Here is a 19861-nt window from a genome sequence, read left to right on the forward strand (position 1 = left end):
AGCACAATCTTGATATCAAAACATTTTCATCACCCCCAAAACTTGTGTCCCTTTGCTGTTAATTCCTGTTTCCTACTCCCAGCCAGCCTCTGGAAACTCTATGTTTTTTGTCACTATAGTTTGCCTTTTTTAGAATATCATTTAAATAGAATCATGTAGTGTGTAGGTTATCTTTACTATCTTGCTTCTTTCATTTAGTTTCATGATTTAAAATCTATTCATGTTCTTGTGTATATCATTAGTTTCTTCTTTCTTCCCCCCCCCCCCCCGGGTTTATTTATTCTCCAACTGATGGACATGTGGGTTGTTTCCAGTTTTTACCTATATGAATAAATCTTCTATAAATGTTGGAGGACAAGTCTTCCTGGATACATAAATTCTCATTTTGGGGAGTAATGTCTAGGGGCAGAATCAGTGGGTTGTATGAGCATAAGTTTAGTTTGATAAGAAAGTGTCACCCTAAACTTCAAATTGCATACCATTTTGAATTTCTTTCAGCAATATATGAGTTCCAGTTGCTCTATATACTTGCGAGAACTTGTCAGTTTTTAAAAAATTTTAGAGGCACCTAGGTGGCTGAGTCAGTTGTGTTCCAATCTTGACCTCAGCTCAGGTCATGATCTCACAGTTCATGAGTTTGAGACCCATGTCAGTCTCTGAGCTGGCTGTGTGGAGCCTGCTTGAGATTCTCTCTCTCTCTCTCTCTCTCTCTCTCTCTCTCTCTCTTTCCCACCCCCTCCCTGCCCCTTACCCACTCATGCTCTCTCTCTCTCAAAATAAAAAATAAACTTAGAAAAACTTTAACCATCTTAGTGTGTTTTCAGTGGTATGATGCTTTATTATGAATTTCCATATTGACTAATGATATTCAAGATCATTTCGTGTGCTTATTTGCTATTTGTATATCCTTATTTGGTGAATTTTCTATTCAAATATTTTATCCATATCTTATTGAGTAATATTTCTCATTATTGTAAGAGTTATTTGTATTTTCTGTATACCAGTCCTTTATTAGACATATGTTATGCAAATATTTTTTCCCAGTCTATGGCTGTCTTTTCACTTTCTTAACAGTATCTTTGAAAGTGGGAAAAAAACCTTTTACTTTTTGATATTTTATCAATATTTTATTTCATGGTTAGTGCTTTTTGTATTCTACCTAATGCATCTCTGCTACCCCAAGGTCACAAATTTTGGTGTGTTTTCTTCTAGAAATTTTAGAGCTTTAGGTCTTCTTTTAGGTGTATGATTCATCTTCTTCTAGTTAATATTTTATATGATATGTGGTAGAGTTTGATGTCCATTATTTGCATTTGGATATTCAAATGTTCTAGCACCATTTGGTGAATACAGTTCCTGTTATCCTTAAAATGCCCAGAAGCATAAATCTCCCAAGTATGGCTTTGATAGATTCTAGATATAGTTTATATGTTATAATTTTAATTTAATATAATTATATATTTCCAAACAAAAGATGTATTGATATGTTTTACTTTTATGAGTTTTCATTTAGAATAATCACAAATACAGGGCTCCTGGGTGGCTGAATTTGTTAAGCATCCAACTCTTGGTTTTGACTCAGGTCCTGATCTCAAGGTTGTGAGATTGAGCCCAGTGTTGGGCTCCATGCCGGGCGTGGAGCCTACTTGAGATTCTCTCTCTCCCTCTCCTCGCTCATGCTCTCTCTCTCTCTCTGAAAAAAAAAATTCAATTAATTACAAAGTCAAAAGATACTCCTATCACTATTTCCTATATCAAGCTAATGGAACACCCAAAACGATTTAGTAATAGCATCGCTTCCATTTGGACAAAGACTGTATGTATTTCTATTCTGAAAGAACTGACAGTTATATCATTTAAGCAAGGAGGACCTTGTGTTCTAGTAAGTATTTGTGGAAAATTATTAGGTGAAGCCCTACAGTGAAAAGGCAGTTACTATTTACAGGAGCTATATTTGAATTCACAATATGCTTATCTCTAAAATTTGGAGAGAAATCAATACAAAAACCTAGTGGTTAACATATTTTCTCTGTGGGTTTTTGTATTGATTTCTCTCCAAATTTTAGAGATAAGCATATTGTGAATTCAAATATAGCTCCTGTAAATAGTAACTGCCTTTTCACTGTAGGGCTTCACCTAATAATTTTCCACAAATACTTACTAGAACACAAGGTCCTCCTTGCTTAAATGATATAACTGTCAGTTCTTTCAGAATAGAAATACATACAGTCTTTGTCCAAATGGAAGCGATGCTATTACTAAATCGTTTTGGGTGTTCCATTAGCTTGATATAGGAAATAGTGATAGGAGGGTCTATGTTTTCCATAACCATGAAATGGATCCATCGTTTATTTTCATGGTTCATATTTGTAGCTTGTCCTTATAACAAAAGTGTTTTCACTTTGTTTCAGTCATAGATGATTTATATATTAACTTGATACATTAAGCCTTCTGCCTTTCTGTTGCAGAAAGGCAAGTTAGAAATCTCTAACTTGATTTGTCACCATTTTAACGTGTATAAACTCCATGCACATGCCACAATAATCAGATGACCTATTCTCGAACACGGTAAGACGACCTGACAAGAGATATCACAGCTGAACACACAAATTTAGTCTTGTTCTTTAAATAACCAAAGGGTGTGACAGACCTGGGGAATTCATTTAGGGCTTTCTTATGTGATAGAGATGTAATGTACTCTAAATCTATTCTTAATTCTCCCTTATGCAGCCTCACAGCAAGATTTCGCACATGCAAATGAGAGTTTGTTAAAAAGACGCCTGAAAAAAGAATCTGTTAATTTAAGTGGCATTGAGATCCGAGAGCCAATTTTGCATCTTAATGTCAAGTTAACCAACAAATTACTGTAAACTTATGCCAAATTTTCTTTTGCATTAAGATATGTGATCTAAATGGTTAAAACATATCCAATTAAACTTTTGGGACTTCACCAAAATAAAAAGCTTTTGCACAGTAAAAGGAAGCATCAAAACAAAAAGGCAACCTGGGGCAAATGGGTGACTTAGTCTTTTAAGCACGGGCTCTTGATTGTGGCTCAGGTCATGCTCTCTTGGTTTGTGGGGTGAAACCCCACTTTGGGTTCTGTGCTGATAGCACACAGAGACTGCTTGGGATTCTCTCCCTCTCTCTCTCTGCCCTTTCTCCACTCACATGTGCTCTCTCTCTCTCTCTCTCTCTTTCAAAATAAATAAATAAACAAATATTTAAGACGATGCTCTCAAAAAAAGGCAACCTACTAAATGGGAGAAGATATTTGCAAATGTTTTACCTGACAAGGGGTTAATATCCAAAATGTATAAAGAATTTATACAATTCAATACCAAAGACACAAATAATTAGATTAAAAAATGGGCAGAGGACATGAATAGACATTTTTCCAAAGAAAACATGCAAATGATCAATAGAAACATGAAAAAAATGTCAACATCACTGATCATCAGAGAATGCAAATCAAAACCACAATGAGACATCACCTTATATATGTCAGAATAGCTAAAATAGACTTAAAGAAAAAAAAAGAAATAACAAGTGTTGACAAGATGTGAAGAAAAATGAACCTCCTTGCACTGTTGGTGGGAATGTAAATTGGTGCCCTACAGTGGAAAATAGTAGGGCGTTTCCTTGAAAAATTTAAAATAGAATTACCCTATGATTCTGTAATTCCACTACTGGATATTTACCCGCCCAAAATGGAAACACTAATTTAAAAAGATACATACACTCCTATATTTATTGGAGTATTATTTACAATAGCTAAATATGGAAGCAATGCAACTATCCATCCATAGATGAATGGATAAGAGGAAGTGGTATATATGTATATATATATATATACATATATATATATATACATATATACCACACATATATATACCACATATATATATACCACTTCCTCTTATCCACTATATATATATATATATATATATATATATATATATATACCAACACACACACATACACACATACACACAATGGAATATTACTCAACCATAAAAAGGAGTGGAATCCTGCCATTTGCAATAACATGGATGGATCTAGAGGGTATAATACTAAGTCAAATGAGTCAGTCATAGAAAAGCAAATACTATGTGATTCACTCATGTGGAATTGAAGAAACAAAGCAAATGAGCAAACAAAGGAGAAAAAAAGACAAACAAAAAACACCCAGACTCTTAACTTTAGAGAACAAACTGATGGTTGCCATAGAAGAGGTAGGAGAGGGGCACTTAGGTGGCTCAGTCAGTTAAGCGTCCAGCTTCAGCTCAGGTTATCATCTCACGGTCCGTGAGTTCAAGCCCTGCATTGGGCTCTGTGCTGACATCTCAGAGCCCGGAGCCTGCTTCGGATTTTGTTGTCTCCCTCTCTCTCTGCCCCTGCCCCACTCATGCTGTCTCTGTCAAAAATAAATAAATGCTAAAAAAAATTTAAAAAAGAAGAGATAGAAGAGGGGATGGGTAAAAGAAATAAAGAGGATTAAGAGTACATTTATCATGAAAAACACTGAGTAATGTGTAGAATTGTTGAATCACTACATTGTACACTTAAAACTAATAAAACACTGTAATTGACACTGCAATTAAAAAACACATACAGTACTGAAAACAGTGCCTAGTACATAGTAAATGTTCAATAAATGTTATTATCATTGTCATCATAAGTGGAGAGAGGAAAAAGACCACAAATTTATATTTTAGGTTTGCCCAGTAAAGAAAAGCTACATGGCATCTGGAATGGTTTGAAGAGTATCAACATTAACTATTAAATGGGGGTATCAATCAGTTGCAACTAGGAAAATAAAAGATAGCCAAGTGTACAAACCCCAAATTATTTAGATGAAGACACAGAATCTGATCATTGCATATTTTATACTTAATAAAATGTTTATGCTTAATTCATTTTAAAATTAACCATTTGGCTGCAATAACAAATTTATAGATGAGGAACTTTTACCAAATCTCATTAAAAAATTTTCCTTTATGCTTTGTGACAGACTAGTTGATACAGTGTCCAGAACTATTTCATTTCTTTTTTCTCTTCTTATTGCATACAAATACCTCTTTATTTTAGGGAACCCATTTCCTGCTGCTTCAATGAATTGCCTCTTAATACTCTCTCTGAATTAGATACATTAATAGGGAATTAATAAGGAATGGCAAATGGCCGGTCAGGATATCCTATTTTCCCTGGCAAAGTCATTGATTCATCATTGGGCATATCAATTCCACTTTCTCTAAAATGCATGCATCGTGAGATTTCCTCCTCCTTTAGTAGGTTGCAATGATCACTTGCTATTTCTACTGAGGAGAGGCTGGTTGGGGTATGTCTTTTTGACATGATTAGTAGACAGTGTCTTAAACAATAGAAAGATACATTATTCTACTCAAACAGTGAAAATGACTGATGACTGTGTTTTTTAAGTGCAGTAGGGTGAGGATTTTAGATACACTGTGAAACATGGATCTAAGGAGCATGTGTTCCTTGATATGTTAGATCTAAGCTGTAGTGCTAGGCTTACCCTTCTATTCTAGTCACTGCTTTGTGGAACTTAATGCCCCTCACAATATCCTTTTCCTGGTCCAAGTACATCCCAAATTAGAATTCTAGTCTTTTTTTTTTTAACGTTTATTTATTATTGATAGAGAGACACAGAACATGAACAGGGGAGGGGCCAAGAGATGGAGAGACACAGAATCTGAAGCAGGCTCTAGGCTCTGAGCTATCAACACAGAGCCCAACGCAGGGCTCGAACTCACAAACCATGAGATCATGACCTGAGCTGAAGTCAGACGCTTAACCGACTGAGCCACCCAGGCGCCCCTAGAATTCTAGTCTTAAGCTAAGGAATTTTTCATTTTGTTTTGTTTTCCTTTTTAAGTTCCTACTCTATCTCTGATAAAAAAAAAAAAAAAAGTTGCTGATTCCAAATTTTATCCCATGGAAATTCTTACATGACATGTTGGAATATTTTAGAGTGTGTGTGGACATGTGTGTAGGTGTAGATATTTGGAAGGTGAATACCTTTGGAAATCTTTGAAAAATGAAGTAACAGGACCTAATCTGTCTGAGGTCAGTAAGTCTGGATGGAGCAAGAAAATGGGATAGAAATTGTACACATTGAAGGGCTAGTGACAAGAAGACTACTTAAGAAAGGACAAAAGTAAAAGACATTTTGAAGCATAGAGATGAAATGTTTAAATTGCTCAGTAGGAATGAACCCAGATTTGTGGATGTTGTAATGGTGAGTTTTTATTTTTTACATTGATGAATAAATTATGATTATTATAGCAGAAAAACTGGTGACTTTGGTCTCATAATTCACATAGCTAGTTGTATGTATTTTTCTAGTTTCTCATATTTTGACAATTAAAACATATAAATATATCTTAAAGTTGAAACACTTGGGTTTTGAGATGAGGAACTAATAAAGTTTGGTTGCTGACTCTAACTAGGTCAAGAGTGAGAGAGAGAGACAAGTATTAAAGCTCTCCTTGAAATTTCTAGTGGAACTCGTCTAGAAGTCAGTGGAATGGTACAGAAATTAATAGACTGAAAGAACAGATTTATAGAGCTTCTAATTTTAATAACCTCTAGTGTATGTTAGCTTTCTAAATCTTAGTTTCTTGTTTAAAATGAATGTGATGAGGGACACTTGGGTGGCTCAGTTGGGCATCTGACTTTGGCTCAGGTCATGATCTCACAGCTTGTGAGTTCAAAGCCTCCATTGGGCTCTGTGCTGATAGCTCAGAGCTTGGAACCTGCTTCGAATTCTGTGTCTCCCTCTCTCTCTGCCCCCTCACCACTCGTGCTCTGTTTCTCTCCCTCTCTCTCTCAAAAATAAATAAACATTAAAAAGCATTTTAAAAATAAATGTGATGAGCCAGAACTCTATAAATCATTTCAAGTCCTACTGTTCTGTGTTTCTGTGTGATTGCTAAATAAACAGCTCAATCTGCTATTTTCCTGGACTGTATATTTTTGCTGCATTGCTTACATTTCTTACAGTTTTTTTTTTCCTTATCGGGGTATAATGGACAGAGAAATTGCATTTAAAGTGTACAATGTAATGATTCGATACACATATACTTTGTGAAATAATTGCCACAACCAGGTTAATTAACATACACATCACCTCACATAGTTATCTACTTTGTGTGTGTGCGGTGAGAATGCTTAAGGTCAACTTTTTTAGCAAATTTCAAGTACACAATTCAGTGTTATTAACTACCGTCATCATGCTGTTCATCAGATCCCCAGAACTTATTCATCTTATAACCGAAGGCTTGCACCATTTGAAGAGAGTCTCTTACTCCACCCACCAGCTCCTAGTGATCACCGTTCTACTGTGAACCACAATGAGATATTGTCTCAACCTGTTAGGATGGCACTTACCAAAAACAGAAGAAGTAACAAGTGTTGGTGGTGATGTGGAGAAAAGGGACCCCTTGTGTACTGTTGGTGGAAATGTAATTTGGTGCAACCGCTATGGGAAACAGTATGGAGGCTCCTCAAAAAAATAAAAATAGAACTACCATATGATTCTGCATTCCCACTTTGGGGTATATATCTGTAGGACACATAATCAGTATCGTAAAAAGATGTCGACACCTGTAGGTTCATTGCAGCTTTCTTTACAAATAGCCAAGATACAGATGAAATATAAATGTCTGTCAATGGGTGAATGGAACAAGAATATGGGATGGTATTCTGCCATGAGAAAGAAAGAAATCCTGCCGTTTGTGGCAACATGGATGAAACACAGGACATTATGTTAAGTGAAGTAAGCCAAAGAGAGAAAGACAAATACCACATGATACAACTCACAAGTGGAATATTTAAAAAAATTATATTTATAAGTACTTTGGAGAATGACAAATAACACAGGACGCTGGGCTTATTTGCATACTTGGGGGGAGATCCTTGGGATTCTACAAAGCCTTCGTGATTAAAAAAAGGAATATTTTTCTCTTATTTTTCCAGGACTTTCACAACTGGATCTTCCAACTTTCACATCAGACAAGCCAGTCAAACACCAGACCATGAATAATCTCTTTATGATTTTTGTAAGTTTTGCTTCATCATACCCCTTATCCTGGCTGATCTGCAATCAGTACATTTTCCCTTTAAATAATTTGTTGCTACACTGGTTGGAGGGATGTATTAGTATTACTATTACATTTTTTAATTTTGAAAAATTTATGAGAAACATGGAAAATTACAAATGCTAAAATGGTATTATTGACTTTCTAGAAATAGTCATTGTGAACATTATGTCATAGTTGTCTCATCTTCCTCCTTCCTATTTTTTCAAGGAAATACACATGAGGTCTTTCATATTTCTTATGTGAATGCTATTCTTACTTTCACTTTCTAGCAGTAACCACTCTAATATATTTACACATGGAGAAACTATATGTTTAAATGTAATCGCACAAGCCACGCAGGTAATGATGAGTGACAATGCGAGTTTCTAGGCACAGGTCTCTAGATTCTTGATATACTGTTCCATCTACAAGACCAGTGATCTAATTATTGGCTGAATTAAAATCATTCATATTTTGAGTCATGAATTCATATTGTTGAAATCATGTCAATGGAGATCACGATTATATGATTTTAAAATTAAAACCTTATGGCAATTTTGGTTTTAGTTCAGCTTTAGAAAGTGGCAAGGGACTTATCTTAACAACCAAAACAATCCAGATAACTTACAGAATCTAGTTTTATAAACCCTCAGAGATCTGAGTACACACAGAAACACATAAAGAACTAAACTCCAAAAATATACTTAACGGGAGAAAATTACACAATTACTTTTACCTCTGGTAGAATGGCAAGAGGAAGAGGCATCTGCTGTAGAAAAAAAAAATGGAAATATTAGAGTGAAGACATTATCAGAAATGAAAAATTCACTAAAGAGTCTTAGCAGGAGCATGGAAATAGCAGAAAAGGAGAAGTGAACTTAAAGACAAGTTGATAGACTACATCCACACTAAAACAAAAAGAAAAATATTTGAAACAAAAGATATTTGTAACAATTCCCAATTTGTTTATAAATGGAATATCAGAAAAGGGGCAGAGGGAGAATGGGGAAGAAAGAATATTTAAAGAGATAAAGACCAAAAATTTTCCAAAATTGATGAATTATATCAACTTATACTACCAGAAATCTTAGTGATCTCTGAACAGGATAATAGGATTTTAGAAAAGACATGAGAATCACGGTTCCTTTTCTAATCTCTGCAATCATAATGGACTAAATTAGAAAAAACACAGTAGCCCAAAGTGAATTGACTAAAAAGAAAATTGAAGTGATATCTTTGAATAAAGACAGCAGGAATTTCAAAGGCAACTAGCAATGAATGTTTTTTGCCTGAAGTGATAAAGTATTATCTAAAGAGAAAGGAAAATAAATACTGTTAAAATTTGTAGTATTTTCAGTGAACTAGTAGTCAGCATTCCAATATGAGTGAAAATGGAGCTCACCAACAAATTTTGAATAAAGACAGAAGCTACCTCAGGAGGTATGAGTTTCCTGTCACTGGAAGTGATAGAGGGTTGACTAATGACCAACTGGAACGGAACTCAAGCTTCAGATGTATTGTTCAATTAAAGGATCATTGTCATCCTATTCTCATCTTAGCATTCTTTGATTACAGAAAAAGAAGACAAAGAACTTAATTAGCCAAGTATGTGACTTAACAAACAGCATCCTTTGCTTTTAACCTTTTAAGCAAATTAATAGAAAATTATTTTCTCTTTAATTGTTTACCAAATAATTTAAGATAATGTAACTAAACTGTAAAAATCATGAGGCACAATACTTCTAGCTACAGAAATATTTGTTAGACTTAAGATATCAGAAGAGATGCAGTTATGACCATTTAACTTGTTATGTAAAATCTATTTTGAAATGATTTAAATTATAAAGGGATTTATTCAGATCACTTCAAATTTTCAGAGAAATAACATACCTAGATACGATTTATCAAGTCTTTGGCCTAAATGTGTTTTATCTGTATCTTTAAATTGGCATCCTTCAGGGTGGCAGACTGATGGCACATTGATAAAACACATCATTAGGAGAAGATGGGCATCCAGCTCCAGAATTTAATTTATTATTACCAACTTTAGTGATGATTGGGCTAATCTTCAACTAATTTCAGTGGCCGAGAAAATGCTATACATTAACTGAATCTGTCTTAGATTGCCAGACATTTGCTGTGTGAGTTGCTGTGACAATGGTTATAGTAAGGAATGTGGGATTAACCCAAAGGATGTGGACCTCTCAGGGTCCACCCAATCCCACCCAACCCACACAGTTGCTTCACGATAAAGAATGTTTAGAGATTGTTGGAGGAGATTATCACAATGACCATTACTGAAGAAGTACTCCAAAAAGTTTGAAATAAAGAGAAAAAAAACCACATGACTTCGTGGCCTCAACTTCAGAGGTTTTAAAAGATACTACTGGATCAGAAATTGAAATTGCCAGTTTTACAAATGGAGTTGCCAACCACCTTATAATTACTACCTTCACAAAACTTTTATTTTCAATGATAGAGGCAACTAGCAGATTTATTGAGTGTTGAAGAACAGAGATTCCAAAGTCCATTGTGCCTTCAAAATGAATTGTAAAGTCACCAAAGACTCAATCCAACATTCACATACCTCGGAAAAAATAGATTCAAATATCTACTGCTGTCTATGGCCACAATGGCTGTCAAATGAGCTACTAAAGAAAAAGGAAAAACAACAACAACAACAACACAACTTGTAGCCATGTTTTTTTTACCAAGAATAATCCTCAGATAAAACTCTATTAATCCTTAAAGATAGATATCTTCTTTGGGATTTCTGTCACTGCAGACTGTGAGTTTAATCTAAAATGAATGATTTTAACTGACACATGCTTTCAGTACCATTGGCTTTTTCTACCTATCTTGAAGAAATAACTACCATCAGTTTTCACTCTATCTTCTTGAGTCTCACACAGATTGCTGCCAAGTGACAAAAGAGAAATACAGGAACTCAATCATCTCTGTATTGAATATGTTTTCTGTATAAATTGGTTTTGGAGAATGAGTTATTGTACCCAATTCCAGTAATAGCACAGAAAACTTAACTTTCATTATCAAATGGCAGAAAGCCATAAATTGTGTCCTGTGATGAAAAAGTTATTAGAGGAGATTTCAATCTTTCTTTTCAATATAAATCTGTGTTAGTCTAATGGTTTGAAATCTAGAAACATGCAGTTGTTTCATTTCAGAGTATTGTTTACTCTTTTCCCAATATTTTGAAAGTTACTTAAATGATTATACATATATATTTCAGGTATTATATGAAAAAAGATATGGTATAGGAAAGGCAAGGAAGCTCTAGGCTAGATTTTAGCTCTATCAGTTAGTGTCAGATAAAACTGAATCATCACTTAAATTATGTGTGTATAAAAGGGGGCAATTCCGTGTTATTCAACATGTTAATTCTACTCAGTATAACTTACAGGGTTATTATAAGACCATAAGACAGAAAGTATATAAATGAGAGGATTATGAAGATAATTATGTTATTAATAGTCTTACCTTACCATTATTCTATAAATTGGTGGTATTCACTACAGTGGAGAGTATCTGTCTTTAAACTGCAATTACATGAATTCTATATGGCTTTTGATTTAACTAGCCTGCACCTGGGGACAACAAAGTTTCCATATTGAGTTTTCAAACTTAAAAATTTTTTCAAGTTGGTTTTAAGTATCAAAAGCAAAATTTGGAAGCCTCTATCCCCTACTTATAGCATAAACAAAAGAATGAAGAGTATTGAATGAAGAATGTAGGCACCATACACATCATATACTTACTTCCACATTAGAAAAAAAGGCAAGGGGGCGCCTGGGTGGCTCAGTCGGTTAGGCGTCCGACTTCAGCTCAGGTCACGATCTCGCGGTCCATGAGTTCGAGCCCCGCGTCGGGCTCTGTGCTGACAGCTCAGAGCCTGGAGCCTGCTTCCGATTCTGTGTCTCCCTCTCTCTGACCCACCCCTGTTCATGCTCTGTCTCTCTCTGTTTCAAAAATAAATAAAATTAAAAAAAAAAATTAAAAAAAAAAGGCAAGAATGATTTCTGGGCTCAGGGGAGAGGTTTAGGGAAGATTGAGAAAGGGAAACAAAATTTAACCACTACTGTGGTGTTCTCTTCCTCGTCAATCTCTATTTCAGCTACCCTCCCAGTGGGGAGGATAGAAACTTCTAGATGTGAGAATCTGTGGATAGATGTGATATTTGTGTTTGGGACTATGAGAAGTTTTTATCATTGTGGAATTCCTGTGCTAACATGGAATCGTTGCAATAGAAAAAAAAATGTTGGCAGTGTGTGTCTACCTAGAAAATGTTCAGAGAGATATCCCCTGTCCCCATTCACCATTTAAATTTTAAATATAGAAAAAATATGGAAATATATTCATGGTAGAGCCAAATAAGTGATGGAAGAAAAAGACCTGAAGATGGTTCGCTTGTCAAAGAATTGTCACTGTAAGGGATGAAGGACTTCCTAGCAGAGTCAATGGGACAAAGGCCTAGCTGGCTTCTGAAGGGACAATGTGGGAGCTGAGGAGAGAGATGAAACAATCAGAAAAGACTGCTAAGTATTTTCCACCTGTTATTTTCCCTTTCCCCAGCTGGGAAAAGAATGGAGGAATTACTCACTAATGGATACCTGAAGATAATGATGGGATTCAGGACACTACCCAAGACCATGGCTTGGCTTATTAAATATCGTTAGAGGAATTTTAAAAAACGGTAGAAGCAGATCACTCTGACCTTTCACCCCCTCACCCTTCTAATCTGAAACAAATTCTAAAATTCCCATGTGAAAGGTACTCTCTCTGAATAAGAAGGAGCAAAGATTCTTATCACAAGAGCTTTTGAGGAATTTGGTGCCAACAAATAAAACTTGTCAAACTAACCCTTCTCTTCCTAGTTATTTCTTCACCACTTACTACCCCTTGCCCAAACCCGTTTGTTCATTCAAACTTATTGTTTCTTTGTCTCAAAGGTATAAAAACTGCCTGCAGTAGCCAATTCTTTGGGTCTTCATTCTCTTGCAAAGGCTCTTGTGTCCATGTAAAAATGCAATGAAAGTTGTGCACTTTTCTCCTGTTAATCTTAGTTTAATTTTCAGACCCAGCCGGGGACTCTAAGAGGATCAAGGGAAACTTTTATGTCCCCTACAATAAGAATCTCCAAAGTGAACTCTCCTTCCTCAAAGTCATGTTAATAGGACCCTTAAACTTAGATTACTCCCCAGAAAAGGAGAACAGAGAGGGAGAGAACTCTGGATTTGGTTGGCTATCAAAAAAGAGACTTTTATATGAACAGGAAGTGAACATGTTTATTATCTAGAGTGTTTCCTCCTGTTGAAAGAAATAAGCATTTGATAGCCAAATTATGGAAAGAGCCTAAATGTCCATCAACTGATGAATGATTAAAGAAATTGTGGTTTATATACACAATGGAATACTATGTGGCAATGAGAAAGAATGAAATATGACCTTTTGTAGCAACGTGGATGGAACTGGAGAGTGTTATGCTAAGTGAAATAAGTCATACAGAGAAAGACAGATACCATATGTTTTCACTCCTATGTGGATCCTGAGAAACTTGACAGAAGACAATGGGGGAGGGGAGGGGGGAAAAAAAAGGGTTAGAGAGGGAGGGGGCCAAAGCATAAGAGACTCTTAAAAACTGAGAACAAACTGAGGGTTGATGGGGAGTGGGAGGGAGGGGAGGTTAGGTGAGGGGTATTGAGGAGGGCACCTGTTGGGATGAGCACTGGGTGTTGTATGGAAACTAATATGACAATAAATTTCATATTAAAAATAAAAAAAGAAATAAGCATTTGAGAATTATAATGAATTTAGTAAGAGGAAAATAAAGTTCTATTTTTGAATGTCAGAGTTGTTTCAACTAGCATTATAGCAAATTTTAGAACTGTTATGTAAAGTTTTTATATTTATCAAACTGTATTTATTAAATAATTATTTTTCAGTTTTATTAAGTAGAAGTGTATTTAGTTAAAACTTACAGATTCTGGTCACCCTGAAATAACCAGAATTTTTGTCAGCTTGTAATGTGCTAATCTTTAAAATTCAAAAATAGTAAAAATAACTTTGTTTTATTGCATTTATTAACCACTCTCATTTACTCTGGGTTGAATGATATGAAATTGCTGATGTTTGGCCATTTTTTAGTTCAAAAATGGCTAGTTGATGTGGTGGACCTTCAGGTGGTTCGTGTGGTAGATCTAGATATTCCAGAATATCTAGACCTTTGGGCACTCTAGTTTCGAATCATCTAGAATAGATGATAAACAATGGTTGATAAGATTTACAGAAAGATGTATTTAGCAAGAAACTTGTTTATGGTGAACATAAAATGGAACATAATTTTTGAAAATCATTAAATATGCTGAACATTTATTCATGTTTCCCAAAATTTAATCCAATTTTCCAGTGTGGTCTGCTCAACAAACAACAAACACAAAAATAATTTTTCCTGGTATTGATACTTTGATTAAAGCAGACTATTAAGTTATTTTGAAAAGTCTTACTTATGTAATACTTTTGATTGATTAAACCATTCTGGTTGTTTTTCTGCTAATTCTTATCTGTATACATGTTGAAAGCAATGTTCAAGTAAGCCTTAAACTGAGGCTTTATAATAGTTTTTAATAGTTACTAAGTAGTAACTATTAAATACTCATCAAGTGGAGATAAGTGTTCCTTATGCAAATATGGTAGAATTTTAGGAAGCACCCTAATGAAAGTGGCAATTCAGATAAAAGGAGGGTGTTTGGGGCAGGGGGCACAGCCTTGTGTTCTCATACCATACTGTGCAGTTCTGCTTTTTTGCGTTTAATTCCAGATTCAAATGATTACATTTTATATAGAAAAAAAAAGTTGCTTTTCTGAAATGTATAGGAAAGTAAATTGTTGGGATCATTCATTTCTTATCCTGTGTTCACTCACAAAACTTCAGTAGAGCCAACGGTAAGAAAGGTTATCATCACAAATATAAACCTGCACTTATGGACAGCAGTTTGGAAAAACATTTTCTTTAATGGGGATTTTTGAAGTGTGTGGGAATGTAGCAGCTGAAAAAATTTGTTTTCTTTCTCTTTTTCTTGAGCACACTCTGTAAAGGGCTCTCTTACCTCCATGGAGGTCCAGGCCAAAACCCCTTTTGGAGCAGTCACAGCACTGAGCTGTACGGTGATTCTCTGTGTGAGGAAGCTTCAGAAACCCTAAGGACCAGTTGCCTCTGAAATCTGGAAAAGGGAATTGCATTCCATATATTCTTTCCATCTGTGATGTGCTAAGGACAGAAATGCATACGATCAATCTTGAAAACATTCCAGGAAAGTCATTGGTGATGCGGTGTTCATGATCTGTTGACATCTAAGATGAATTCGAGATGCCACAGTGATTCTCAATGCCAAATGTATTAATACTGATAATTTAATATTTAAATTATATCATTCTCATCTGTTTCTATACAAGAAGTCTTTCATTTCTCTCGCTTACAAAACATTCCCAAATACAGCATCAAGATCCTGTTAACAATCCAAAGAAACCACCGTTTCATGTTCACTCAAAGCCACAATACCTCAGCATTTAATTATTTAGAAATAATAAACAATGGTATCAATGTTTTTCGTTAATCTACAGGTGCATGTTGGTGAGATTTGAAAGTCTGGTTCATTTGACTCATGACAAAAAAAAATCCAGTTGTTTAAAACATTGTATTAGTTCAACCTTGCTGTGAGTTTTTATGGGAACTATGTTTGCCATGGGAAACAAAATTATTGAAGTATTCTCAGAGCAAAACATCTTCCTTAAATTATTGTGGATTCTATTTACTATGGTTTTTTTTCACAGAGAAGATTGTCACATGTAAAAAAAAAAAGGAATGTTTTAAATGCTAATGTCAGAAGTAGTGAACTGGAGAGAAACAAAACAGCCAAAGTAATTTCCTTCCAACGCATGATAAAGGCCAGAATCTAAGAAGAACCTAAGGAAAATAATGTCCAACATTTTTTTAGACTCTTTTCCCTATTTTGAGTATACAGAACTCTCTCACATTTAATCTCTTTCAAAATGTTTATTTATTTATTTTGAGAGAGAGAGAGAGAATGGATGCATGAATGGGGGAGGGGCAGACAGAGAGGGAGAGAGAGAGAACCCCAAGCAGGCTCTGCACAGTCAGCACAGAGCCTGATGTGGGGCTCCATCTCAGGAACAATGAGATCATGACCTGACCTGAAACGCTTAACCGACTGAGCCACTCGGGTACCCCTCTCCCATTTAACTATACGTGTACATGCCATGGCCTTGTATTATTGCTTCCTTTGAGAATGAAGGAGAGAGCCTTGTGTGGGCTATAGTGACCAAAAACAGGACGGCAGTTGTGAGCTGTTGTAATTCATAGTAAGAGGTGACGGAGACAAGGGCTGCAATTCCCCAGGGGAATCATGAAAAATTATGAAATGTCTTGGAATTCTGAAATGTCCCCTTAGCATGTGGGATACAGACTTGAATTACTCAATTTAGATATTTATGAAAACGAACCCAGAAGAACAGGGGATTTTTAGGGAGAAACAAATTAAATGTATTTCTCCCTCCTAATTCTACTTCAAACTGGTTTTCTTCCTTTTGGAAGATTAGAAAGAGAGGTTTATAAATAGTGTTACTGGGAGGGTAAAATGGTATATTTATGAGAGGTCTTGAAACTAGTTAGCTATTTTTCTGTCATGTATAATTAAAGTGATAATTAGAGTAGATCGTCTCTGTTTGCTAGAAAAGTTCAGCTAACATGTGTACATAGTTTACGATAACGGTGAACAGCTTTGCCCTCTGAAACAGTACCCCACAGGCTAGATATAAACTGTAAACATATTACATTTGCTCTGTACACTTAAAATGTTAACTTCCAATATTTAAAAACTGGGAGATTTCACAAATCTGAAATTTTGGCCTTTTCCTGAAAAATGGTAAACACCTGCAAAGGGGGTTCAAATTCCGAGGGCAGCAAGTAGCTGGGGCTGATGATCCAGACCACTGACTCCTCGAGGTGGGGTGTATAAGCTCCAGTTCTCTGTGGGCCACTCATCTGTGCCCTTGTTTGCCTCCTGTTCGGCCCCTGTAGACATTTGAATTACTTAGAAGAGACTTCCCTGTGTTTAGCTGAACATCCGGAAACAGACTATTTTGATTAGGGAAGTACTGTTTTCTCTCCCCCCATTTCTCTAGCCTGTTAGGCTCCAGGAAATGGCTGGGTAGCCAAGAATGACACACAGAGACAGTAAAAAGCTGCCTTCTATAAGAAATCAGGAGAAATTTTCAAGTTGGAGGAGCAGATGAGGAGCAGGGGAAAGGAAAATGAAATTCTAGAAATCAAGTAGAAGCAGTGAGTATATAAACACACTCTTCAGAGGTGAGAACAGTTGGGAATTTAAATAAAGGATGTCTAATATTAAATTTTAAGGTAGTTCCAGTCCTTCACCGGGGACATAACTCTATTTTGTCCTAAACCTTGTATAAGATCCCTATTCACCTGGCCTTAGGTTGATGGACTTTGGAAAACAAAGGGACTGTGATGTGCCACTTGCATGCCATTGGTAGGCAAAAAACTATGCACCCAGGAGGGCAAATGGAGAATTCAGCAGAGGAACAACAGAAAAAGATGAGAAACTGCTCTCACCGCACCCATCCTGTGTAGTGGGAGAGAAACTGGGATCCCTGCATCTCCTGAAACAGAGAATCTGGATGATTTTCCTTTAAATATGATGTGATTCCTGAAAACCACAGGGAATGTTGATATCCAAGAAACTGACAAAGGAGTTACAACCATTAAAACATTCTGTTACAACCCAAAACATGGGCTTCTTTAACTTAAAACTTTTGTTTAAAGACTCGTTATTTTCCAAAACTTAACATTAAGCACTTTGTCAGAAATAATTTCTGTCGGTAGGGATAGTCAATGTAAGCCACAAGAATTTTATCAGAATCCTTTAAGATAGATGCAGAGTAGTGTGGACTCACATCTAATGAGAAAGTGAGATTCTAAAGTAAGGACATAAGACAAACACCACACACATTTAAAATTATCCTTGAAAAATCGCTTCACTGCCATTAAATCACCAGGGTGGGATTCTTTGCATCAAAATCTGTGGCCTCATAACCCAGGGAAATGGGTAACAAGATAAATCAAAGTGTATTTTCCCACACCCTCCATCCACATCTGCCCCGAAAAGTGCAGACACACAGGATGAAAAACTGAACGTGTATAAATGCCACCCCACTATGGACCAAGTAAGTGGATTTTGAGAATTCTATGATGGTGTGGTTTTTGGTACTCTTTGTAAAGTGTTCTCAAGTTTTGATTTGTTTTTCATGATACTGTTTCTAAAATTTAGATGAAACAACAATTACATGAGGCAATTAATAAATATTGTTTATTTTACAGTCTCATTGCTTTGGGTAGCTGTGAACTTCTTTTGAAAGGAAAGCAAATGTTGTGTTTCCTAACATGATGGTCATTCTTTGTACATGGATGGGTTAATGTGTATACAACAGCCTGATGAAACATACTATTTGCCTCAAGTTTCTTCTCCAGCTTGCTTTTAAAGGGGACTAAATCCACCTAAGAGGGAATTAATCAACCCAAATGCTGACTACACATTACTACATGTCTCTTCAGAGTTTGTGAGATACCAGTAATTCTCTCGCCTTTAAAACCACACAGGGCAGCTGTTTTCCCACACTTTTTAACACTGTTGAGCAAAAGATGGGGGACAAGCATGTAGCTGGAAAAGTTTTATGACTTGAAAAAAATTAAGAGTGACCTGATTTTAAGACTTGTAACTTCCTTTTACATTCTATTCTCATATATACTCACATTTCTCTTCTTATAATTCATATGTACTTCCTATCTATAGCCTTGTTAACATTAGGTAAATAATAAAAATATCTAGGATTTAACTAAAACATTACTGTTTTCTTTAGGATCCTGAAACAAAACTTTATAAAGAATTTATAAATGTTTTGAATAGAGCTAAAATCAACACATCTGTTTTTTGTTTAGTGACAACTTTTAAGGTGTGGTTGGGGACAGGATTCATCCATTTTTGAGTTCACTCAACTTTGCCAAACTGGAGCTTACATACCAATGTGTCTGTGTTTCTATAAAACTGATGGAATGTCAGCATGATTCTGGGAAAAAGTTGTGTTTTCTTTCCTTCTTCCCAGATTGTATTTTACTACTGCTAATCCAACAAACATCAAGCAAAATTGTAAAGTGTATGTCTGGAGTGCATTTCTGTTGTAAGGAACGACTGGGATGGAATTAACCCAAAATAAACTTAATTTGTTAAAATATTTTTTCTCAGGGGTACAATCAATCCAAATTTAGAGAAGGCTTATATTGTAGCTGAATACTGTACAGAAAAGTAACCTGAATAAAGAGATGGTTTGGATTTATCAAACTAATATTTGCCAATATATTTTTTATAACCTCTGAAATCTGCACTATTTTTCTTTTAATTTACTTATTTGAACTCAAGTAAGTTAACAGTGTAGTATGGGTTTCAGGAGTAGAATGCAGGGATTCATCACTTACATGTAACACTCGGTGCTCATCCCAACAAGTGCCCTCTTTATACCTACCACCCATTTAGCCCATCCCCCCAACCAATTCCCTTCCAGCAACCCACAGTTTGTTCACTGTATTTAAGAGTCTCTTGGGGCGCCTGGGTGGCGCAGTCGGTTAAGCGTCTGACTTCAGCCAG

The 19861-nt window shown here is 35.7% G+C and overlaps 1 long non-coding RNA gene across 3 annotated transcripts in view; it reads left to right on the forward strand.

Annotated features, from left to right (window-relative positions):
- LOC131512663 (uncharacterized) overlaps window positions 1-19861 on the forward strand; it is a 130590-nt gene that overhangs the window by 94832 nt on the left and 15897 nt on the right. For all 3 annotated transcript variants that reach the window (XR_009262228.1, XR_009262226.1, XR_009262227.1), the window contains one exon: window positions 8002-8084. This is a non-coding gene — a long non-coding RNA (uncharacterized LOC131512663). The remainder of the gene's footprint in view (window positions 1-8001; window positions 8085-19861) is intronic.

This window comes from Neofelis nebulosa, chromosome 5, assembly GCF_028018385.1.
Source record: "Neofelis nebulosa isolate mNeoNeb1 chromosome 5, mNeoNeb1.pri, whole genome shotgun sequence".
NCBI classification, from domain to species: domain Eukaryota; kingdom Metazoa; phylum Chordata; class Mammalia; order Carnivora; family Felidae; genus Neofelis; species Neofelis nebulosa.